This window comes from Muscardinus avellanarius, assembly GCF_963383645.1.
Source record: "Muscardinus avellanarius genome assembly, chromosome: 17".
In the NCBI taxonomy this organism is placed as follows: Eukaryota; Metazoa; Chordata; class Mammalia; order Rodentia; family Gliridae; genus Muscardinus; species Muscardinus avellanarius.
In genome coordinates this window covers 41,779,414-41,805,744 of record NC_137803.1, presented here as the reverse complement: position 1 = coordinate 41,805,744, position 26,331 = coordinate 41,779,414, and the positions used below count along the sequence as shown (strand labels likewise).

Sequence of the window (26,331 nt, the reverse complement as noted above, 5' to 3'; positions counted from 1 at the left end):
ACTTGCCAAAGCAAATAGTATTCAATTCCAAGTTGATACTTCTTTCAGAAGAAAATTACAATATTTATGTGCATGTCCTTTTCCGCACAAACAAAAATACCTGTTCCTAGGTGTGCAGTCCCTGTCAGCACAAAGTAGCCTGGGGAACAGGGCTTGGCCATATGTCCTGATGCTGGGAAAATAAGCTCTCTTTGCCACATATTGTCTGACTGAGGGCCTTCCTCGCTTCCCTGACACATGCTGCTGCTGTCCTTGAAGCACAAATGACTTGCAATTCTGAGGGACTGATTCACCACTTATTATTTAGGCGGCACAATCCTTTGCCTTTACATAATTTTATTCTGCTAGTATCTACCAAGCACTGGATGCCATGGCCATGAAAACTATTTTTTTTTCTCCTTGCAAACTGAATTATTCATTTGACCTATCTCTTTAGGTCATCATTCTGGATAATTCCACACTTGGCTGTGATTGGAAAGCAGAATTGTATCATCTTGCATTTTCTTTAAACTAACAGGTAGAATCACTAAGTTAAAAAAATTAGTAAAGCTGATGAGTTTATTTATTTTTTATTAAGCAATTGAGACTTCCTTTTCTAATCATGCTACTTGTTCTACTGCTTTTGTCAAAGGTGTGTTATTGGTAGAAATTGAATTGTATGCCTTCAGGACTTACAACTTAGGGTTTTTATTTTTAGTACTGAAGCATGTTTAGATTTTATATACTTGTTATAGGCCTTGATTATTCATGCGGCTTAGCTAAGGATTTCTAAGCATCTTCTAGGAGCTGTCATTGGTTTATAAAATAAAATTTAGGCTATTTAAATACAAAAGTTAATCAATTAAAATAAATATGGATATAACATTTATATATTTGGCTTTATTTGAAAATTAATTAAATTTTCCTAGAATTCAATAAGCTTCTAACAAATCTTAGTTGTTATTTATTGTAGATGATATATTTATTTCAAATATCTAAGTCTATTACATAAAGAGATAAGAGTATTGTGGGTAATGTTTTAAAATATGTGGGAAAAATGAAAGGTATCCATTATAGCCAACTTAATATGCAAAGAGCATAAAAAATTGAGTGGATTGACACTACTTCCCTCTAAAACTTACAATAAGGCTGTGGTAATTGAGATAATGTGATGTTGGCAGAAGAACAGATACAGACATGAATGAAACAGAATAGAGAACGCAGAAATAGACCCAGATAAGTACAGCCAACTGATCTTGATAGAAGCAAAGGCGACCACGGGAGACAGGACATCTCTTCAACAGATGGTGGAGAACCACTGGTCATTTGTGTGCAGAAGAGGGGTAAATAAAGATGGAAGAGGAGGAGGGGTAAGCGTAGGAGAAGGTAGAGGACCTACATCTTACACATTTCAAAAAATTAACTCAAAAATGCATCATGAACCTGAGTACAAAATGTAAAACTATATGAAGATATATATTTGAATATATATCTGAAGATATAGATCTTTATCTTTAACAAATATCTTTAATATAAAGATATATCTATATCTTTGTCTTTACATATATTCTTGAAAAAGATAACATATATATTTGAATATATATCTTCATAGGAGATAGATGATAGATAGATATCCTCATATATGTCTAACATAGAGCATATATATACACATATACACACATATATATCTAACATAGGAAAAGCTGGGTGCAATGGTGCACACCTGTATTACCTGTGATTGAAAGGTTGAGACAGGAGGTTTGCAGATTCCAGTTCACAACATGTTTCAAAACAAACAAACTAAAAAAAAAAAAAAAAACAGAAAGGTCTGGGGATATAGTTCAGAAGTATAATATCCCTAGGTTCAATCACAGTACCACACACATGCTTGCAAGCATGCAAGAATGCACATGTGAGTCCAATACCAAGAGAAAATGTAGATGTCCTTGGGTCTGATAACAACACTTCAGATAGAACACTAAAGGCAAGATCCACAAGGTAAATAAATTGATATGCTGGACTTCATTAAAATTAAAAACTTCTTCCTTGTAAAAAACACTGTTGAGAGAAAAAGACAAGCCAGTTTGGAAGAAATCATGTGCAAAAGGTATCTGATAAAGTATGCAAAAAGTTCATGAAACTCAACAATAAGTAAACAAAACTACCCAATTTGAACAGATACTACACTAAAGAAAATGCATGGATTCTAAGTGAGCATTTGTAAAGCTGCTGTATATCATGTGTCACATGAGAAATGGGAGAGAGAAAGAGGGAGAAAGAGAGCACTGCATACCTACAGGAATGGCCAAAACCCAGAACACTGACACTTCCAAGAGCCAGTGACGATATGAAGCAATAGGAACTCTCATTCTTTACTAAGGGGAATGAAAACTTCTACAGCCATTTTGGAAGGTAGTTTAGCAGTTTCTTAAAAACTAAACATATTCTTGTAAAACATCGAGCAATTAACATTCCTTGATATTTGCTTAAAGGAGCTGAAATTTTATGTCACCTAAAAACTTACACATGGATATTTATGGCAGCTTTATTTATAATTACTAAAACTTTGGAAAAGCTAAGGCATCAAAATATTGTGGATAAACTGTGATATCCAAATAATGAAACACTATCTAGCACTAAAAGGAAATGAACTCTTAAGCTACAAAAAGACCTGGTGGGACTTTAAATTCTTAATACCAAATAAAAGAAGTGATTCTGAACAGACTAAAAACTTATGATTCCAACTATGTGACATTATGGAAAAAGCTAAAACTGCAGAAATAGTAAAAAGATCAGAGTTACCAGGGGTTATAAGAGAAGGAGGGATGAAAAAGCAAAGAACATTTTAGGATAGTATAATGATAATGCAAGATATAATGGTAGGTACATATCGTAGTACATTTATAATTACCACTAAAATGTACGACACCAAGAGTAAACCATAAACTATGTACTTTCAGTGATAATGGCATGTCAATGGTTCACTGTAAATTAAAAAATACCATGCTAGTGAGCAATGCTGATAGTGGGGGAAGGCTATGATTCTGGAGCATTGGGCAGATATGGGAACTGTCTGAACTTTTGCTCAATATTTCTGTGAATATAAAGTCTACTTAAATGGAGACATGAGGAAGGAAAGGCCATGGGCTTCTGTTGAGAGTGTAAACATCACTTTTCTCTATGGCAACAGTAGAAAGTTATTCAGGTGAACTGAAAACTAGTTCAGGGTCAACTAAGCTTTGTTTATTTATAAAAAATGAAAATTCACAGAAAGTTAAAATACAAAAAATTTGCATTTTACTTTTAATGCATGTATCTTGAAAATATTTCTTTTTCTCAAAACAATTGACACTGAAAATAAAACTGTATCAAAAGTGGGCATTTTCATCAATATTATTTTATAAATGAAAGAAACTTTCTACTAAAAAGGATGAACAACAAGGATATTTTAAAAAATAGAGCTCTAGAGTTCCTGTATATTTCCATGGTCCTATGAGTAAAAGAACATTAGACAGGAAATAGCAACCTCCATATAAAAATAGAACCCCCAGAAAGAAAGGTGAGCATGCAGGAACACAATGGACCAGAAGAACATCTTCCATTTGTAAGCAAGCAAGACAAGGTGACTTGCTGTTACTTTAACTTGGCTTTTAGGAGGAAACTGGTAGGTCTATGAGACATCAGATTTAATAATTGCAATGAATCTCAAATGGGATAATTTTATTTTCAGAAATCCATTCTTGATTGCACTGTAGTAAAACTATAGATAACTGTAAGCAGATAGAAATGACAAATCACTTTTAGTTGACAAGTTTGTCTGACAGTAAATTTTTCAAAAGCTACAAAGCCACAAATCACTACAACAATATCTTCATGATTCTCCAAGCATATATGTATCATACAGACTTGTATAACTAGGGATATTATTATTCAAGAATAATTATTTTTAGTCAGCCAACAATCAAGATCATTTATTACTCTTATTAAGGATCTTAAAAGAAATATTTTAAATTTGCAAAAATTGCTAGAAGATTCTAGAAGGAAAATACTAAAATTATAAATACAATTTATATATAAAACTGTAGAGATTTGTAGCATTTTTAAAAAGCATGTTGTAGTTAGATAAATTATGTCCTTAAGGAATCAATAGTTGGGTAATACTAACTCCAATTTTTAAGAGGAAAAAAATATAGAAAGTTAGAACAAACTTCCTAAAATTAAAAGTCAGTTTTTCTCTTATATGTGGGAATCAATTACATTGGTTTTATTTGTTTGTTAAAATAATGCTGCTGTAAATATGTTGTTGATATTTTTGGTATGCCCATGTGCTTATTTATTTTGGATATATAAATAGAAGCAGACTTTCTTGGTTATAGAATTTACGTATGTTCACATTATAGCACTTCCAATATTTTTTAAATAACCAGAAGTATCTAGAAATCCTGGAGTGATAAATCAGAATGAGCTTGGCTCTTAAATGTCCTTAATTTACATCTCCCTCCACATAACACTGAGCATGGGTGCTGTGCTCAACTCTGTAATATCAGCAATGTAGTTCATATGTATCTAGACTGTGATAAAATCTTCATGTGTATTATCCCTTTGAATAATTACAATAACCATCTATTAATCCCATTACACAGAAAAGAAAACTGAGGCACAGCTAAACGAGCACATTCTCCATGGTCACATATCTAGAAAATGGAAATCCCTGCAAGAGATAATTGAAATATCACAGGCTGGGGACTATTTCAGTAGTCTAGGGCATCTTAGAAAAAAATATTAGCATAACTAAATGCACAGAGGTACATATGATTCACAATGTTCATGAAGTAGTAGTGTGTTAAGACTGACTAGATTATAATAAAGAAACCATATAATAGTTTAGCTTAAATAAAGACAAAAATTTATTTCCTTCACAAGTAACAGTCCAGTGGTCCAGAGCCTGCATGGCAGCTCTGCCATCTGGAACATGTGGCTGCCAAAGTTTCTCAGACTTTGCTATTTCCCAAGCAGAGTAAAAGTGATAGAAAAAGCACAATAAGTAAGTTGCATACATCACTTCTGCTCATGAACCACTGGCCCAAACCTACTCACACAGCTACATTTAGAAGCAGAGCAGACTAGAAAATGAAGATGTAGGATTGGTTTCAGGCAGGCATGGGTCCAGCTGAAATCTCGAGTTGATTTATGAGAGGAGGAGTATAATGAAGACAAAGGAATCCTTTGCTTCATCATTGGTAAAGTCCGCACACACATATGACATGTGCCCAGATGTAAAAAAAAAGAGAAAAGTAGATTGAAATCCAACTGGGAAATGCTTAAATGTCACCTAATATAATAATGAGAAAGCTTTTATGAATTAATGTAAATAAAACAGAGACAAAATGTGCAAATTATAAATGTACAACCTTGATGAATTTATGCAAGATAAGCAAAATGAGGTTAGGTTCACCTAAGTTAATAAAAAAGAAAGTAGCCAGGTGTGGTACTTGGGATGCTGGGATGGGATAACTGCAGTTCAAGAAGAGCTTTAGCAATATATCAAGATTCTCAGCAATTTAGTGGACTCCGTGTCAAAATTAAAAATAAAAATGTCTGCAGATGTAATTTGGAGGTGGTATGCCCTGGGTTCAACCCACAGTGCCACATACACATAAACAATAACAACATCAAAAAGAGCAGGGCTCCTGGGAACTCTCTTATGTCTCTTTTTGATGACTGTACTTGATTACTTCCCCAAAGACAATCCCCACCTTACTTCTTATTATGAATTAGTGTTGCATATTTTTCATGTCATTAGACTTGGATTTATGCACATTGTAGTATGTATCAGAATATTTTGCTATATAGTATTTCATAGTAGAATTTTCTACAATTTATTGCTTTATTTTTCTCAAGATAAACATTGGAGTTGGTCAGAGAGGTGTTAAAAAGATAAAGTATATACTCTTTGAGAAAACAACGATAGAAAATAAGGAAAAGGTTGAGAGAGGTACTTTATTAAAGATTAATTCATCCAGTTATTAGTACTGAGAAGCCTTGAAAACCGAGTTGGAAGATTATGAGACATAGCTATTGATTATAAAACAAGGCAGTCAATATCCACCAGGCTGTGAATTTAGAACAATTAAAGTTTAAAATTACTCAGGGCTGTTTACAATGAAGTCAGCAAGACATAAAGATCGCCAGGTAGAAGCAAGGCCCAATTATCCTCAACTTACACACATTCTGTACTCCTTGCTATGATTAAAACAAGCATGCTAATTTTGTTTCAATCACTTTAACAAGAAAATCAAAACCAACATCACTAGCTAATATTTATTGGATACATACCAGACACTGCTAAATGCAAATAACAAGGTTTTATATTTGTTATAATACCTGTGAGGTTCTGAAAATACCTAACTATTTTTCCTCTTCTATACATAGGGAAAAATGAAGAAAAAAGGTTAAGCCACTGATCCAAAGTTATATAGCTAGCAAGATATAAAGCATGAACATGAGCCAAAGCAGCTTGACTTTGTAGTCTTCTTTCTTTTTTATTTTATTATTATTATTATTTTTGGTGGTACTGGGGTTCCTGGAAGCCCTTCTACCTCCTGGCTACACTCCCAGACCTATTTTATACTTTTTAAAATTTGGAAACAGGGTCTTTTAAGCCAGCGCTTTGGCTTTGAACCTGCGCGATCCTCCTGTCTCCGCCTCCCAAGTGCGGGGATTACAAGCATGTGCCACCACGCCCGGCGTATTCTTCTTTCTTAACTATTGCTCTCTCCCTTTTCTTTGTCAGACATCATGCATCTATCACTGAGAGTTTCATTCCCCATCTTCCTCCCCAAATCCTCTTTTATTATTCTACTAGAATTTTCCCTTATTTATCCGAAGTCCCTTTGTTTCACAATTTCTCTGCAGCTTCCACATATGAGTGAAAACATAAGGCTCTTTGCTTTCTGAGACTGGCTGGTCATGCTTAACATAATATTCTTTAGTTTTGTTCAATTTCCTGCAAATAACATAATTTTGATAGTTATGACTGAATAAAAATTTTATTGTGTGTATATACAATATTATGTACAAGGAGGGGGAGGGAGAAGTGTGTGATCCAGAGAGAAACATACCAAGTGCTATGTGCACGTATATTTCTATTATCCTGAACCTAATTATGATGCATAATTACAATTCACCAATAAGAAATAAAGAACAAAACTGTATCATTTTCAAGGAAATGGATGGAACTGTAAAACATTTAGCTAAGCAAAATTAGTCATTCACAAAAAGTAAAATATCAGATATTCTCCCTAATATGAGGAAGCTAGGGAGAGAAAAAGAGTCATAGGAGAAACTCTAGGTAAAGAAGAAGAAACCAGAGATGAGCAAATAAGGTGACCTAGCTGAAATGGATGTAAGAGGGAAGAGAGAAATTCCCTAATGTGCATGATGTACATTCACAAACATATCTAAGTCCATCCCTAAGCCAAACATGAGAAGGAGGGAGGGGGAGGGAATGGGGTGAGAACTGGGGAAGAGCCAAATGAGCGAGGTGCCTATGTATGCCATGGCCAACTTGTACTCCATTAAGATGTATGACTGCATGCACCAATTAAAAAAAAAAAAAAGAGGGATTGAGAGGGGATTAGTCCAGAAGGGCTCCTCTCTCTTGAACAGGATTAGGTGCCCTTATAAAAAGGCTTGTTAGAGAGGGTTGGTCCCTTTTTGTCTTTCTGTCTTTCACCATGTGACAGCGGAGTGTTCCAATGTCCCGAGGATATAGACCTTATAAAATCAAACAAGAGTGCAGTGATTTTGAATTTTCAGCTTCTAAAACTTTAAGAAATAAAACTGTATTCTTTATAAATATCCAGTTTGTGGTACTCTGTGATGGCAGCACAAAGAGACTAAGATACCAACACTGAGTTTGTATGAGTTCTTTTCTCTCTGCCTGACCTGTGCCTTCTCAATCAACTTGTAAGTTTGTTTTTTTCCCATTCTATATTTCAACATTATCATATTGCCATCCTGCTTACTTCTCTGATAGACTATATTATAAGCTACAATTGTTCCAAGCATGGTGGTGCATGCCAGTAGTCCAAGTACTTGGGAGGCTGAGACAGGAAGACCATAGGTTCAAGGCCAGCTGCAGCAATTTAGCCAGATTCTCAATAATTTAGTGAAACTCAGTTTCCAAAAAGAGTAAAAATAAAATAGGGCTGAAGGCATAACTCAGAGGTAAAATGCCATTGGGTTCAATCCCCAGGATTTCTCTCTCTCTCTCTCTTTTCTCTCTCTCTTCCCCACCCTGTTGTGCCACACACACACACACACACACACACACACACACACACACACACATACACACAGAGCTATGATTTTGCCAGATATAGTGGCACATACCTGTAATCCTAGATATTTGGGAGGCTGGGGCAGGAGGGTTCAAGGCCAGCCCTGGCAACTTAGCAAGATACTGCCAAAATAAAATAAAGGAAAGAAAGAAAGAAGGAAGGAAGGAGAGAATTTAAAAGGGCTGAGAATATAACTAAATTGTAGAGTATCTCTGAGTTAAACCTCCAGTACTACAAAACAGCTATTAATTTCTCTTTCTTGTTATTTAAGTTTCATAACAATGTTTGCCTGGCACATTCAATATACTAATAACAAATCAGATAAGATGATTACATAAATCAATACAGGGCTTTCATGGAAATTGGGGGCCAAGTAAGATCATTAAGTAAAATATGAAATAAATAAGTTTGGGGTGGGAACTTGTTGAACTTGAGATGTCTACAGCAAAGCTAAGTAGAAATGTCCATGAGATAGCTTAGAAGTAGAAGTCTAGAGCTCAGAGAAAATCCAACAAAAGATAATACGACTGAGAAGGCAAAAGAACAGAATGACAGGTTAAAGCAATGGATGGCGATGACAAGGTTCAGGAAAATATGCAGGGTGGAAAAGGCAAAAGGTCAGGATACAATGTCAAGAAAGAAAAAAGGGAAGACTAAGAAGGCATCTTCAAAGAGGTCAGTGAGGTGCCAGGAAAAGAAATCGTGGAGAAAGTTTTAAGAAAAATGAAGGTTAAATAAAAAATGTCAAATTCTTTTTTTTTTTTTTTATTTTTGGTACTGAGGATTGAACCAAGAAACATTCTACCTCTGAGCTACATCCCCAGAACTTCTTTGTTTTATTTTGAAACAAGGTCTTTCTATGTTGGCAACAGCCTTGCTAAATTGCTGAAGTTGGCCCTGAACTTGCAGTTCTACTGCCTCAGCCTCTCAAGTACTGGGATTACTGGCATGTGCCACCAGACCTGACTAAATGGGTCAAATACTAAGGAGAGGTTGAGTGGGATGGCAAACAAGAGGAGGGAATTAAATTTGATTTTTAAAACCCTATTGCTTTTGAAGAATTGAACAAAATAAAATAGGACACCAAAGACAAATATATTTCTAATTCAAAACTTTACTTAAGGTTTGGATCGTATAAAAATCTGTTTTAATGGTTTTGAAGCCCCCATGATACAGAAAGTGTGACAAAACAAAATTATTAAGTATCCCATATTTGGAAAAGAAAGAGTTATCCTCCATTGTTAAAATCTAAAAAGATAGTATCAAAGTCAAGTTAAAAAGACTGGTCTATTCAAACATGCAGAACTAAGTAAGGAAACTCATGATTATCAGAAGCAAGAGCTACCAGTGTGCTTTCACAACATGAAAGCTGCACCACATACACACTAAGCAGGAAAGAGATTCGAGAAGCAAGAGGTTATGACCAACAGTGGTTCACAGAGCCTGCCAGGGTATGGCTGGCAATTCAAGATCACAGATGCCTCAACATGCTCTAATCAGAGTCCTTTCTGCTGAGTGCATTCATGTCGGTAGTTAGTAGAGTTGCATCCATGCACGGAATCTTGCACCTGAGCTGAGTGTAAGTAGTCTAGAGTATTTAATTTGCCCCATACTTTCCAGAGTTCAAAGACAGAGTCATGCTGAAATAACCCCCTTGCAAAGCCAAAAGCTGATCTCAAACACAGATGGAGTGAAGCCCAGAAAAGAGAGATGGTAGCACTGAATCAGTGTACACAATTACAAATGAAATAGGAAGGAGGTTTCTGAAAATCCCATTCTTTTATTACTATGCACCCCAGATATTCTGGCACATACTTGTTTCACTGACTTGTCAAAAAGTATTTAATTTATTGGTACTTAGCAGCAAGATGACAGTCCCACAATTATGATATATCCCTATTAATAAAAACTAGAAACTTCACATATTTCCTGTAACATAGGATGAAGAGAGGGCAGGAAGAAAGTAAGAAAGAAAGGGAGATTTTTTAGGAAGAAATCTTTTGATGATTATATTTGATCCAGGATAGTGGCCTGTGGAATTAAACAAGCTGTGTGTTAAAAGAAGAGGTGTGGCAGGCAGTATAAGAGGGCTTCTTTTTTCCCATCATCCTCTAGATCCTCTAGTCCAGTTACTGTGAAGAATGGTAAGGGATAAATTTCAAGGTTGAAAGCCCAGAAAAGAACGGTCTGATTGGAGGAATGGGGCACAATTTGGACCTGCCCTCTCATCTCCTGTTTGTGGGAGTCAGGCAGTGACAGCTGCTGGGTTACTGTTCCTGGAAGAGAGGCTGGGGCAAAAGGACTCAGGTTGCTGTTTCTTCTTGTTCAAGCAGCTGCTGCAGCAGCCTGTACAGGTGAGGTTGCCCTGGCAGTCTCCATGGCAACACTGGAGTGGGTGGCATACAGAAAATAAACCAGTCCAGGATAAACCTCAGCTTGCCTCCCTGGACCTCTATGCATTCTGGGCACTCCGGACTCGGTGATCAGGGCTCCAGGAGAGGGAGCTGCTGGGCAGCTGGCTGATGGTCCTCCTCAAACATCATTGTTGCCATAGTGACAGCTAAAGGAGGAAGGCCAAGGCCCTTTCCTGGATTATTCTCCCCCTGCAATGTCTGGTGTGCCAGGGCCAGGATGAGATCTGAGTCTCTTTCACAGGGGGCTGAGCCTTTGGGGCCCTTGAGGAGAAAGAGAAATTGAAAGAGAAACTGTAGGACTTAGCAGAGCATCTCTCTGCCCTCGCTAAGCGTCCACAGTGGCCAAGATCTACAAGGCCATTGTAGCCTGCATCTCCTCTCCTAGCCTAGCCAGGACTGGACCTGGAATGTGTGGTCATGCCAAGGTGATACACTGCACAAAGGCATTCCAAGCACTCCTCCCCCGACCCTAGAGAAATCTCGCTGCCTGAAGTATCTCCTTTTCCCTGACGCCCTCTGGTCTTGCAGTGCTCACACTTCATAGCTCCTTCACGCCTGCCTACTGTTATTGCCAAGTCTTCTCCCTTTTCCCTGCTCTTTCCTGGCATTTGGGGTGTGAAGGGTCTGAACCACTCAGAGAGGGCAGTCTCTTTCACAGGGGGCTGGGACCACGAGAGGGTTGGGGCTTCCAGCTGGGTGTGTAGCACCAGGCATCCCAGGCCAGAAATAGTGGTGGGGAATTTGTCAGCTAGTGCCTAGTGGAAGCACTTCTTAGGGACAATTTAAGATTGCATGTAGAAACTGATTTTGTCAGACCCTTAAATAATTGGTGTTTACTGGAGCACAGAAGGAGCCCAGTGAGAAAGGGTGTCTGTCCTCTCAGTAAAATCAACAGGCACTGCCACCTTGCTTTCAGATGCATCCAGGGTGCCATGGATTTTGGGGGGGGGAGTACTTGTTTAGCCACAGACAAGAAGTCAAACAAGTTACTTTTTAATTCTCTATTTTAAATTTTGCAAATTTTTATACTTTATTACATGGATTTTTCTGCTTTGTGGATAAAATTATTTTATTATTGCTATTACCAGAAGTTGTTGTAACAAAAGCTTTTATTATTTTAATATAATTTACCATTTTTTATAATTCTTTTGGTATTGGGCATTGATCCCAAGGGTGTTCTACCTCTGCGCTATATTCCAACCCCTATTTTAATTTTTATTTTGAAACAGGATCTCACTAAACTGTGCAGGTGCAATGGGCTTCACTAAGATGCTGAGGCTGGCCACGAATCTGTGATCCTCCTGTCTTAGCCTCCCAAGTACTCAGATTATAGACATGCACCACCAGACCTGAGTAATTAATAAAATTTTAAACAAGAAATATGTTTCTAAATATACATTGTATAATTGATTTTCTAAAACTTTATGAATATGTTTGGAGAATCAGTGTATTGTTAAATGATTGCTGGTTACTTAGTACCTATGGCAAAAATAATGTTTAACTGGAGAAAATGCATACAGAAAGAAAAAGCATTTGCCAAACAGAATTGAGTAAAATAGTTTGCTTAAGAAACTTTAAAGATGGGGATATTGTTAGCTATATTCTGCACTGAGAAAATGAACTATCAATGTCATAACAGTTATTGTCTTTTTGAAAGCTCTTTGATATAAATAAAAAGTTCAAAAACTAAAAATCTCTTATCTTTAAAAATAATAATGTGGCTTTCTGTATTTAAAAAAATTGTGTTAATTTTAGGCTATTTGTAATGCTGTACCAATAAAATTGGCTGCTTGGGCAGTTTTAATTATTATCTTAAAAATTTTTAAAGTAATTTCTTATATGTATAAAATCTATTGGACACTAAAACGAAGTCTCTTATGAATTTAGATGTCTTGGTGTCTTTGTACTGAAATATTCAACTCTATAAGGTTGTCACTACCAAATATGATTTTCCTCAATAATTTTTCTTTAAATATTATGCAGTAAGAAGTTAAAACAGACATATATTTACTCATTTGTCAAACTGTCAAGCTATTATAATATGGGCAGAATTTTTTCTACTATCTCCCTTCAATCATGCCTACAATCCATGCCTTCAAGTACCAAATTTACCTTTTTCTGATAATATTCAGTAAATGAAGATGTATATTTAAACCGGAATATGGATTTGTATATGTCCTAAATTGTTTGAATTGATTTTAATACTCTGGTTTATGTACTCAGGAACTCATAGCAGGAGGAGGAGCAGTACATGTTCAAGTCTACAGATGTTTAATAGAATGAAAGGGTAAGTGGAAAACATTTTAGCCTTATGAACTGCTTCTTTTGCCCTTCGAAATGGCTAGCCTCAAAGCTGGGTCTCTTATTTGTATATTAAGTACTATTCCATATTCCTCATGACAGAACACAGATTGGGCCATTAAAATAAAAAATACAATAAACAAATTCTCATGAACTCTTTCAAGAGTAAGTATTATCTGATTATTTGATATTAGTATATATTATCATTAAGACTTGAAAAATTAATATATTAAGAAATTATATTAAACTAAAAACATATGCTCAACATGTAATGTCATTAATAATAAATGCCTGCCCATAAGAGAATCAGATAATTTGCTTGTCAAGAAAACTCTAGGAAGCATATATTAATTGAATAATTATATAAATAATTTCTTTAAAATTAATATTTATGTATTTCAAACATGTCAAATATTTCTTTATTATAATCTATTATGTTTTCTAGTGCTATATATTTTAATATTTTAAATATATATATATATATATATATATATATATATTTTTTTTTTTTTTTTTTTTTTTGTGGTACTGGGGTTCCTGGAAGCCCTTCTACCTCCGGGCTACACTCCCAGACCTATTTTATATTTCTGAAACAGGGTCTCTTACGCCGGCGTGGCTGGCTTTGAACCTGCGCGATCCTCCTGTCTCCGCCTCCCAAGCGCGGGGATTACAAGCGTGCGCCACCACGCCCAGCTTAATATTTTAAATATTTTAAGTTGTACTACTTTCATGGGTGACATCTTAAAAATCAACAGAGAACCAAAATAACTTTATATACATTTCTACCTTAATAAATATATGATATTACAAGAAACTGTCACATTTAAAATATTCATTAATGTTATAAAATTGTCAGCCTTCCAAAGGATCCCATGACTGATAGCCAACCTTTTCACATACTGCTGAATCAAAATATAACCTCATCACAGTTATCAGGGTCAGTGGATACCAACAAATTTCCAAGTTAGAGTTAAGAAGGCATAGCCAGCATGGTGGCACACACCTGTAATCCCAGCACTTGAGAGGCTGAAACAGGAGGGTCACAGGTTCAGAGTCAGCCTCAGTGATTTCTTGAGGCCCTCTGCAACTTAGTGAAATCCTATTTCAAGATAGTAAACAAGGGTAAGCGTAGACTGCCCCAGGGTTCATTCCTCAGTAACACACACACACACACACACACACACACACACACACACACACACACACGCACACACCGAAAGAAGCCATTAGAAACAAAAAAAAATAGCAAGTTAACTTATAATTTCCACTTCAACAAGTGCACCACTGTAAAAGAGGAAACTTGTACCGGATCTGAAGTAAAAACAAACAGACTCTGTTACAGGAATGCAAGGGAAAATAACAAGATACTTGCATTTAACAGAAAGATAACCTGAAAACTGATCTATCTCCGAGACTTCTAAATTGTGTCATTTGAACCTAAGCAGATCGTAAATGTCCACGAATGCGACCATGGCCACTAGCATGAAGGGAGAATATTAGTGAAATCTCAAATTATGATAATCAGCTGTTCCTCCAACAGATAATGATATATAATGTTTGGTCATCTTTGATTTCTTATACCTCCTACATATTCAGTTACTAAGCATAACTACTAAACATTTCTCAAAACTGCTTAGGGTTGCCTGCATCTCTTATTTACTTACTGAATTTTCTACTTTCTCTATCGGTCCCATTTTTGGCTCTTTTGATTCAATTCAATTTTCTCATAGTAGCCTAAAGTATTGTGTGTGTGTGTGTGTGTGTGTGTGTGTGTGTGTGTGTGTGTGTGCGCGCACGTGCGTTTTCCTGGGATTGAATCTAAGGACATTCTATAACTGAGCTATACCCCTAGCCCTATCTTTTTTAAAAAAAAATTTGAAACAGGGCTTCACTAAGCTTCTAAGACTGACCACAAATATGTGATCCTCCTGTCTCAGACTTCCAAGTACTGGGATTACAGGTGTATGCTACCACATCTGGCTTAAAGTATCTTTCTAAAATGAGTATATAAAAATATAAAAATATAAAACTATTTCTTCATGTAAGTATATTATTATAGATAATAAAAAGAAGGAAAATTGATAGGCATAGATAGATATGTAAATGTGAGAGGGAACGGATATATTTTAATGCATTGTTAAGCTCATACACATATATGGGAAATACTCAAGGACCCTAAAATTACATTCAAGGAACTGATCAGACAAAACTAGAATAACAAAGTAAGCTATAACAGAAAACTGAGGGTTATCTGGGAGAAATTTAATATATCAGGACCCTACATATATACACATTCATGAAAACTATAGCAATTTCTTATTCCATGAATATATATATATATATATGCAATCAAATTAATAAGCATATCCATGAATGAGTTATAGATGTTCCTCAAATTATTAAAGAATAAATAACATATGATATGGAAATCCTACTCCTCTCTTTATTCAAAGGAAATTAAATCAGTACTATGAAAATTTGTCTGCAAGACCATTTTCATTGCAACCACAGTAGCCAAGTTATAGAAAATTATGTAAGTGCTCATCAGTGAATGATAAATAAAGAAAATATCATACACACAATGGTATAGAGAACATGGTACACTCTTAATAAATAGTTTTGTTAACTAAATATTTTTAAATAAATAATAAATATTATTTGAAACTATATTTAGGAAAATAAAGAAATAGGTATTTTGTAAAGAGAAAATAAACTTCTCCTTGTAGCCACCAAGAAATGCTAAAATAACATATCAAGGAACTTACCTGCTTACGGGGTACCAATGACTAACCCACTGTGGGACTTTTACATGTTTTTTTCTGTCTCAGAATCTATCAGAATAGTATATGAATTCCTGAGTAGAAAATCTCCTCCACACTTATAGAATTTACAGATGTGTTAATATCAAATGTTGGCAGGATTATATGTTGTGCGAATGTGCTTTGTGTGTATGTGACTGTGTGTGTGTCTGTGTGTGTGTGCCTGTGTGTGTGTGCACATTACTGGGGATTAATCTCAGGGGTGTACTACTGCTGGACTCCATCCTCAGCCCTATTTATTTTTTCTTATTTTCAAATAGAGTCTCACTACATTTTGGAAGCTGGCCTCAAACCTGAGTCCTCTAGTATCAGTCTTCCCAAGTACTGTGATTACAGGCATGTGCCACAGTACCCAGCTTTGAATGTGCTTTTACTAAGGGAAAGCATCCCATCAATAAGAGTGACATGTTCATCTTTTTCAGTGTGAATGATAATGTCGATTTTTTGTGTGTGGTACTGAGAATGAAACCCAGGGGTATTGTGCCTCCGAGGTACACCCCTTGCCCTTTTTAGTCTTTTTTATTTTTAAAACAAGGTCTCACTGAGTTGCAAAAGGCCTCGCTAAGTAGCTGAGGCTGTCCGAATGCTGTCGGGAATGTTGAGATTCAGTAGCTGAAGCTCCCAAATGCAGGGATTACAAGTGTGTGCCGCCATGCCTGGCAATAATATCTATTTTAACGTCAATCATAATTTCTCTCTACTTCTTCATTTGTGAACCTCCCTTTAATGCCAATTGATTACTTTTATTACTTCAACTTCTTTTAAAATCCCTTGGGAAACACATGGCCTCTTAGAGTGAAAAAAGCAGCTGAAGAATATAATATCATCTAACAGTCAGAATAGTGGCTGGTGGCTGGCAAATTCTCTTGAATCATTAAGTGAGTATTATCTTACCAATTTGCTGTCCCACTAGAGAGGCCCAGGCAAACACTAAAAAATTTTGGCAAGCTAGGCATGGTAGCAATCACCTGTAATCCTAGTACTTGGGAGTTTGTATAGGTTCAAGGCCATCCTCATCAACTTAGTGGGAATTGGTTTCAAAATAAGAAAAAATAAAATAAAATGAGGCTGGGAATGTAGCTCATTGTACCCCTGGGTGCAATCCCCAGTATTGCAGAAAAAAAGAGCAGGAAGTTAAACTACTATTTAAGTGTGTAGAAGTGACATCAATAAGTGAAAATGGCAGAGGAAGGACCTCTGAAAATCTGCTCTTTTCAAAAGCAGTATATAAACTGGCAAAGATTGTCAGGCTCAGCCTTTCCAAACCCTCCATTACCACTTTACAACAACATAGCAAGCATTTGTTCAAGAAAAACTTGAACTTTGGTAGGCAGGGGGAAGTGTGTAGAGATTTATCTTGCTAGTTCCATCTCCTGCTCAGTAGCTCTGAAGTATCCTTGCAAAATAACAGCCCATATTACTGGGCAGTAGCTGCCAGAGAAGGAAAAATAGTATGGTATCTTATTTGAAGCCTCAACCCCAAGTAACTATCTCATTATCTTACCAACGTAGTAGCTTCCTGGAAGATACAAACTAACAGGCTATTGTTCACCTGACCTGGAACAGCATGCCCACTATGAAAGGTTTCTCTGTCAGGACCACTTGTCGAAAACAGTTGCAATAAAGTATTTTATGTTTGCAATTGCCTGAGATAGTGGATGTAGAGAATGAACTATCCATTGAGTTGGAAAGGCCCCAGTAAGTTCCTGAAGAATGCAAATGATCACACATGCAGAGTGTGTGTGTGCGTGTGCATGTGTGTATGTGCACGCCCATGCATGCACTTGGAAAAGATCTAAGTGTCCAGTGTCTCCCCTTTGACACTTGCCATCTGCATAAACAGAAAGTAAAGGGAATAAATGAACTATTAACTCCTTTGCTGAGTGTCAAATGTATATGCTAATACACAGTATAGAACCCTTTGAACATAAACCACAGAACATAAAGCTACTTGGAAAAGAGTAGGAGATTTATTATTTCAGGCCTTTTAAAAAAATCACTGTCATATCATTAGATAGCTACATGTCTAAACCATGAAAACTTTATGATAACTGGAGGAAGCCAGACATTAAAGAGAATTACTGTATCATTCCACTTATGTAACATAACCAAAATGTTCATATTAATTGAGATAGAAGTTGATTAGTTGCTAGCGGCTGGAAGAGCAGAAGAATGAGAAGTGAACACTAAGGGGAGTGACTGTTTACAGCAAGATGGAAAGAGTCTGTAACTACATGGTGGTGATGATACCACAGACTTGTGAATATACTTAACTCAATTGTGCACTTAAAAACATAGTGAACTGTATGCCATATGAATTATGTCAATAAAAATCAGTATATTCATACAGTTATGAGTGGCTCCACTTCTTCACTAATTTGTTATAAACTGCATGCAGGAAGACTAAAACCTGGAAGGAAACATATCAAAATATTTATACTGTATACATTTGGGTGATGGGCCTGAAAATAATTTTTTAAGTTAAATTACCTTTATTTTTAAAATATTTGCATTAAATTTGTAATTCAAAATTATTTAAATAAATTTAATGCATAAAGAGGTAGTATTAAAATTACTTTTACAGAAATAATTGGATATCCATTTATCAAAATGTACAAGACAATTCACCCATCCCACACTGTTTACTCAAAAAGGATCAGAGACTAAATGTAAAATAAGAACCATAAAGTATTTTAATATTAAACAGAAGAATTCTTGTTTAACCTTGATTTAAACAAAGAGTCCTTTAGTGTTACATCAGGACAATAAGCGAGTAATCCAATTTAATATGTGAGCAAAGACCTGGACAAGAAGCTACATGGATGAAAATGTGCACAACAAAAGATGCTTAGTAGTATTATTTATTAGGAAAATGCAGATTAAATTATAATGAAATAGTACAACTAATTACCTATTAGAATAGGAATGGGGAAAAACCCCAAATGATAATGTCAAGTCCTAGTGAGGAGTAGAGCAACTGGCACCACTACATATTGCTAGTGGGAATGTAAATTGGTACTGCCACTTTGGAACACAGTTTGGCAATTTCTTATAAAGTTAAACATAAACCTACCCTGTGACATAGCAAGCCAGGTGCATTCTACCTCCTAGCAACACCCCCAGCCCTATTTTTTATTCTTTATTTTGAAACAGGGTCTCACTGAATTGCAAAGGGCCTCGCTAAGTAGTTGAGGCTGTCCACCAACCACAATCCTCTGGTTTCAGTCTCCCTAATGCTGGGATTACAATATTGAGCATATTATTTCTGCAGGTAATAACAAAGCTTCAGCTGAGATTTTATAATTGCAAAAGGGAGGCTCAATGAAACTTTTTAGTAAGTGCTAAGTTGCTCTGAATAAGACAATTATTTATGCTGAGCATGTTATTGCATGCCAGGAGCCTGTGATCCCAGTAATTTGAAAGCTGAGACAGAAGAATTGCAGATTCAAGGACAGCCTCATCAATGTAATGAGACTCTCTGCAACCTATGAAGATCCTGTTTAATAACAAAAATGAAAAGGGCTGGCGTGTTGCTTGGTGGTAGAATGCCCCTGGGCTTAACCCCTAGAACCACAAACACAAAAAGAAATTTATTTATGTAATTACTATTATTATCATAACAAAAAAACATTATGCCATGATATAAAGTTATATAAGTACATCCTGACATATTTTATTATATATTATACATTATCATACATAATATTATATATTATTATAATATATAATTATTATATTATATTATATACATAATATATTACATAAGGTAATATATAGTACATAACTATATTATAATATAATAAATACAATAGTGATATTTATTGTCATAAATATATTTAATTATATTATTTTTGTAGCATACATACAATTATATGATGAAATACTATTTTATTATTATGCCATATGTATGTCATGGTTTTAACCATGTCTGTTTGTCAACAAAAATGTAGCAATGGAATAGAAGACAGGCAAGCACCATGAAGAGAAATCAAAGAGAATTTTCACAGGGATAACATTCTGAAGTAATCTGCATTGTTTTTACATTTCCTCAAGACATTAGTAACACCCTACAACAAAGAATGAATGTGAAATTGGGGGATTGAGAGGTGATGGCAGAAAAGATTTTGAGGGAGAAACTGAGTTTCATGTTCAGGTAGCATCAGTGTGATGATAAAGGAAGAGCCACCGAGAGAACAGTGAGAATTCTGAGAAGTGGGATTCAGATACAAAGCTCATCTGGAAGGAAAGGCCCCTTAGGAGTTCACAGAAGTTTAGAGGACAGCATTTGACGTTTTAGATTTCAGAATAGAAGCTCAATCCAACCTCACTGAGCTGGAAGGGAAAAGAACCTCCAGAGTGGACAGGCAGGTGACCTTTGGTACACAGAGGAGTTGTCAAACAGTCCACTGTAAAACTACTTATGAAAATAAGCCATTGGGAACTAAGTGTCTACATAAATAAGAAGTGAAAGACAAGTCAGGCATGGTGGCCACACTTGTACTTGGGAGGCTGAGACAGAAGGACCACAGAGTCAAAGCCAGCCCTGGCAGCTTAGGGAGGCTCTCAGCAACCCAGTGAGATTCTGTTTCCAAAGAAGATAAAAAATTGGGCTAGGAGGTATAGTGTAGTGTAGAATGCTTCTTGGTTCAATCCTTAGTACCAAAAAATTAAAAAAGTGAAAAGGACAGAGAAATAATAAATTGGTGAAACTAACTCAGGAAACCAGAAGTTAGAACCAGAAGTAATCTGAATTGAATAGGCATTTCACAAAAGAGGAGTTACATATGGCCAATAGATATATAAAAAAAAAATGTTCAGCATCATTAGCAATCGGGGCGATGCAAATCAAAACTACACTGAGGTTGCATCTAACCTTAATCAGAATGGCAGTCATAAAGAAGTCAAAAACAATAAATGTTGGTGAGGTGCCAAGACATCCTGCTGCCTCGGCATCTATGTGTTGAAGACCCCACTCCACATAGGTAATCTGGCAAGAACGCCCCGAGAAAGAGGTATCGTCTCTGGCAAAAAAATATCCCCCACTTTTAGATATCCTTCATAACTATTATTCTCTTGGTATTCTTTTAACTTTCTACACGAATTGCTCCAGTGATGTGAAATTAGGACTATAATTAGAAACTGAGTCCGTGGAAATAAACGTCCTTGGCTTTGTTCAATAATAATAAAAACTGGCCAGAATTCAGATGCTGTGATAAGCATTCCAGCTGCAGCAATTACAAAGGGTCTCTGACCCTCACTATCACTAACTTAGGTTAAGCTATTAACTCAGGTAAGGTAGTTCAGTTTAAGGAAACTTTGTTTACCCTTGAGATCCTGCCTAGAGACAGAGAAGATAAAATTTTGTGTGTGACTTCGAAGCAATTTAGTTGATAAACAACTTAGTTGCCCAAATACAATAGACTCAAGGAGAAAGATTGGTGACTTTTACGCCCAGTGTAAATATTCCTGAAGACAGAGAGGCTGATCGCATGGTTAATGAATATGACAAAATAAAGGACAGACGTTCTAAATATATATGTATGAAGGAAAGGAAATACTGTGTAAGAGTAAGAAAAGCATTTTTGCATGAAGAAGAGCTTATCATGAGAAAGTCCCAACTGGGAAAGAAAGGAATTAGAAAGTTAGAAGCAAGTTGCAGAGGGTTTGTGACAGAGAAATGGGTTATTAAAGATGGTTAGACTTTTAATAGGCTTATTGTCTAAAGAAGAGTGTTCAGCAGTTAAGAAAATATATCTGACAATTAAAACCAAGAACTTTGTGGTGTTGTTTGTGGTATTTTGTCTGCAAAACTGTGTTGTGAGTTTGCTTAAGCTTTCAGATTTAGGAGATAAAATGCCAACACCTGGAGAAACTTTATCACATCCACCTGAATCACCACGTCTCCCCACACTTGCTACATGAACTGAGCCCAAAAGATGGAAAGTTCCAAGAAAGCCAAAGAAGATTCCCCGAGAAACCCCCAAGCCTTGGCCATGCTTGTTTATTTTGGGAAGTGGCCCCCTGGGACTGCTTATCTGCAAAGACCTTGGAAAAGAATCAGGAGTCAGAAGTCAATCTCTCTCGAAGATCAACAGCCAGCTGAAGGACTAGTTTTATTACCTTTGTTTACATGTCATTCATTATTACTTCACAATGATTACACCCACCTCCCTCTCCTCTTACTATTAACTTTACTGGTGAAAGGTATAAATTTCTTGGAGTTTTTGTAATAAAGTGTCATTGGTTCAAGAAGCCTTTGTCCACCTCAAATTCCTTCCCAAACGTCGTACCCAAAAACTTAGGGAATTCATAGAGGGGAAGGAATTGCTGCAGATAAGTTTCTGCAGAAATCCACCTGCCTTTTGCCCCATCTTTCTGAGGCTCCCGGTCGCGAGTGGACTTGCCCCCCCACAAGAACTGAGCCAGTCGGTAACAGTGAGGCTATGGGGAAATAGATACTCTTCTACATTGTTGGTGGGCTTGCAAAGTAGTCCAGTCACTATGAAGAATGTCCTTAGAAAACTTGCAATGGATCTGTCATACGGTCTGGCCATAACACTGCTGGGCATCTTTCCAAAGGGGTTGAAATCAGAGAACTACATTAATATATGCATACCCATGTTCATAGCAGCACAGTTCATAAGAGCCAAACTATAGAACCAACCTAGGTCTCCATCAACAGATGAATAGATTTCAAAATTATGAGAAATACACACAATGCAATTCTACCTAGCAATAAAAAAATGAAATTACATAATTTTTAAGTAAATAGAAGGACCTGAAAAACATGTTGAGTGAGATTAGCCAATCACAGAGTGAAGGGTCATGTGTTTCCTTTAATTAATATGTGAAAGATAGAGAATAACTGGGATACAAGAGAGACTCCAGATGATGAGGAGAAACCTCAGGGGAGCTAGGAAGGAGATATAAGGGTAGGGGTGGAGGAATATTTAGGTTTATTAATAAAAATACTACTATAGACTATGTGTATACATGTGAATATGTACCAAGGTCAATCTGGGTGCTCTGTGTTGGTAGGCAGGAAAATGGGGAGGGGGGCACCAAGAGCATGTGCATATATGTCATTTTCAACATTATTTACATTGTGAGACTGTAATTCGTCAGTAAAAGCACACACAAATTATCCAGAAGTAATAAGTAGAAGTTTCTGTGAAAGATAAGCAACATCCCAGACTGGTGCACAAAGTAGTCTGTGGTCTTACCTACCTTCTTACCCACTCTCTATTACCCCATTCTCTATTTGGGACTTTCAGGGATCTTCTCTCTCAGTCCTTTCTCAAGCTCCACTGGCTTTCCTACCCTTGGTCCCCATGGTCAACCATTACAGCAATCTTGAAACTTGGATAATTCTCTGAAGAGCTGAGAAGGACCTGCTAATTGTGCCTTACTTGAAGTAAACAGTTTAACTTGCCATGGTTTCATGGACCCTTGCAGAACACACAAGATTTCTGAATCAGAGAAAAAAGACCACCAATTACACATAGATACAGCACTCTGGAGTGTGCATGTGCACAATTCTCCAAGCTGAATTCTAACAAAGCACCAGGAAGACCAGATGAAACCTGTATATACAGTGAAGTATGTTAGAGGAAAGAAACCCTGAAACTTTTGTTTGGGAAGGAGATAATTGCTATACTGTACAGTGAACAAACCTGCCCTTTGCTGTAAATGGAGGGCACTGTCCCTACCTTCCAAGGCTGATTGATCAACAATTTTCTTTGAAAAGACAGAACAAAAGACATCAGTGGCCCTGCTCATAAGATATGCAGAAATACCAGAGACATACGGATAAAAGCTTTCCAATGCTCTCCAAATTTTGTCTTTTTTTTTTTAACCTACTGAAGAAAGTAGAAAGTAGAAAGAACTGATGCCAAGGAATTCCATCTGATGTTCACAACAGATATTACCATTGTTTTCATCTTTTGACTACATTAGAGATGTCAGATTGTTCATATATGATTCACAAAGAACTACCTTCACTGATCACTTATATAGAATGGCTTCCACAGAGTATATATCCCATGATTGTCCCTAACTGGACTGAAGTCCCTCTCCCCAGGAATTTGAGATTGCAAAACACTGAGACAGCCAACCATTAGTGCCATGAAAAGGCAGTGCCTTGTGCAAACCAAGTTATTTAATATAATTGTCTAAAACTTATTTTTAAGAAATATCACCCTCAGAGGAACCAATGGAACATTTGGGCAGAAACAAGCATTCCCAAGCCCCTGTGAAATTTTACAGAAGGGAAAAAGACAAGCAATCCATCTCTTGTCAGGTCCCAACTATATTCCCTTCAGAAAACTGTTTCATGACAAGCTCTTATTTCTCATAAAATTCATTTTTCTTAACTTTTTAAAACTTGTGGTCTTTGCATATACAATTAAAATAGGGCTTAAATACAATCCACCTTGCTAAGGACATCTTAAATCATTCAAGTAGGGGACTGTCTCTTACTTCTCTAAGGAGATAAGGGCAAGTGCTGTCAAGGGCTCTTTTCCCTCTACTTGAAAAGGCCTGTAATACCCTCTGTCTCTCCAGAACATAGACATGACAGCAATTTTTTTCACACCGTGTACCTAATGTGATGTGGCAATTAACAATCCTTTGATACAGAAAAATATATTTCTTTATTTCATTTTAGGGATGAGGTTTAAAACTAGGCGTTACAGATTTATGAGATATAATCATGCTTACTTTGGAAATGATATCTTCATTTCAGAAAAATGTCACTTTGCTTTCAGAATCTTTTTGGCCTATGCTGACAAAATGATCCATTTTATTATGCAAAGTGTTATTTTACTCTTGCTCTGAAAGACAGTTTTGATTGCTTTACAAAGAGATTGCTATGCTTTCACTTTTTTGACATATTTAAGTGAAAACTCCTATAATGTCAAGCCACTATTTGATAATTTTGCAATTGCTAATGTATAAGGAAAAGAGGGTAAATATATTCTAAGCCAAATAAAATTGAATTTCACATATTTATCAGCTTATTTTCTATGTAACTTTTCTTTTAGGATGATTTTTAGAAATATACCTACAAATCCATATATTTTCTTCTCCATTATGTTTAATGTGAATTACATTATTTTTATATTTCAAGAAATTTTTTTGACCAGGTGTGGTGGTACATACCTGTAATCCCAGTACTTGGGAGGCTAAGGCAAGAGGATTCCAAGTTCAAGGATAGGCTCAGCAATGTAGGGAGAGTCTCATCAATGTAACAAGATACAGATTCAAAACAAAAAATAATAAAAGGGCTAAGGATGTAGCTTGAAGTTAGAATACCACTGGGTTCAATTTTTAGTCATATACACACATATACACACACACAGGAATGATTTTGTTCTGGTTCACTTTAGTAAATTCAGGATAAAACATGCAACACAGAGGTAACAGTATCCATATGCAAATTTAAAAAATATAACCAATATCAGGAGGCATTTAGCCATTCTAACCTACTCATTGTTTACTGGTATTAAGTAAACACTTCAGCTAAGACTAAAGTGATCAATATCCTTCACAGTACTTGAGCAAGCAAGGATAAAAGAGCCGCCATGTACCATTATTAAGGGTTGCAAGCTTGAGACCAGCCTCAGCTACTTAGGAAGACCCTATTTTAAAATAAAAAATAAAATAGAGTTGGTAGTATAGCTCAGAGGTACAATCTCTGGATTCAATACCTAGTACAAAAAAAGTAGGTGGAAGATTTTGTTTAAGCAAACTCATTAGTCTGTTAACTACTTGAAGGCAAGATTTTCACCCATTTCTTTGGCCATCATCCACCTAGTCTATATGAGATTTAATATGTGCCCCCAAAAAGGTCACGATCCCTAAGTGTGTACTTTTCTTTAGTTCCTTTGTCTTTAACTCCCTACGTCCTACTTACCCCAAGGAAGGAATTATTGTAAAGTATTTTCTGATCCAATTTTGCCTTTCTGAATTTCTCTTATTGCTACTTCCCTACTAGAAACTTTTCAGTGGCAAAACTCTTCAAATTTAATATATTCAACAGAAACGCCACTAATTCCACAAAGTACTCTCTGATTTACAGTTCATAGACACTCTATGCCACTCCACAGAAAAGCATTTTGGTAGAACTTCAGCTGTCATTCCTCTCCAGATGAAATATTTGATTTCGACCCCCAGTTAAAGATTAGCCATATATCACGATTACATCTTTCATTAAAAAGTCCCCTATCCAGAACTAATAACACTCTTCTACAAATTTCCCAACATAAGGACTTTCTTTATCGTGTAATTTTGCATACCTCCCTTTATAGTATAGATATTTAAACAAACACATGTGTGCATGTGTGCACACATGTGTGCACATGCAGGCATGCACACACACACACAAACACTTTTTTTTCCTGGATAAATTGTAGGTTCACAGTAGTGGAAGATCTGGAGATGTCCCAAATGTCTTTGGCCCCAACACATGTACAGCTT

At 36.2% G+C, this 26,331-nt stretch overlaps 1 protein-coding gene across 4 annotated transcripts in view; it reads right to left on the bottom strand.

Moving 5' to 3' along the window:
- The window catches only part of NOL4 (nucleolar protein 4), a gene marked incomplete at both ends in the record, with an annotated part of 335,519 nt that overhangs the window by 256,361 nt on the left and 52,827 nt on the right, over window positions 1–26,331 (bottom strand). The window lies entirely within an intron of this gene.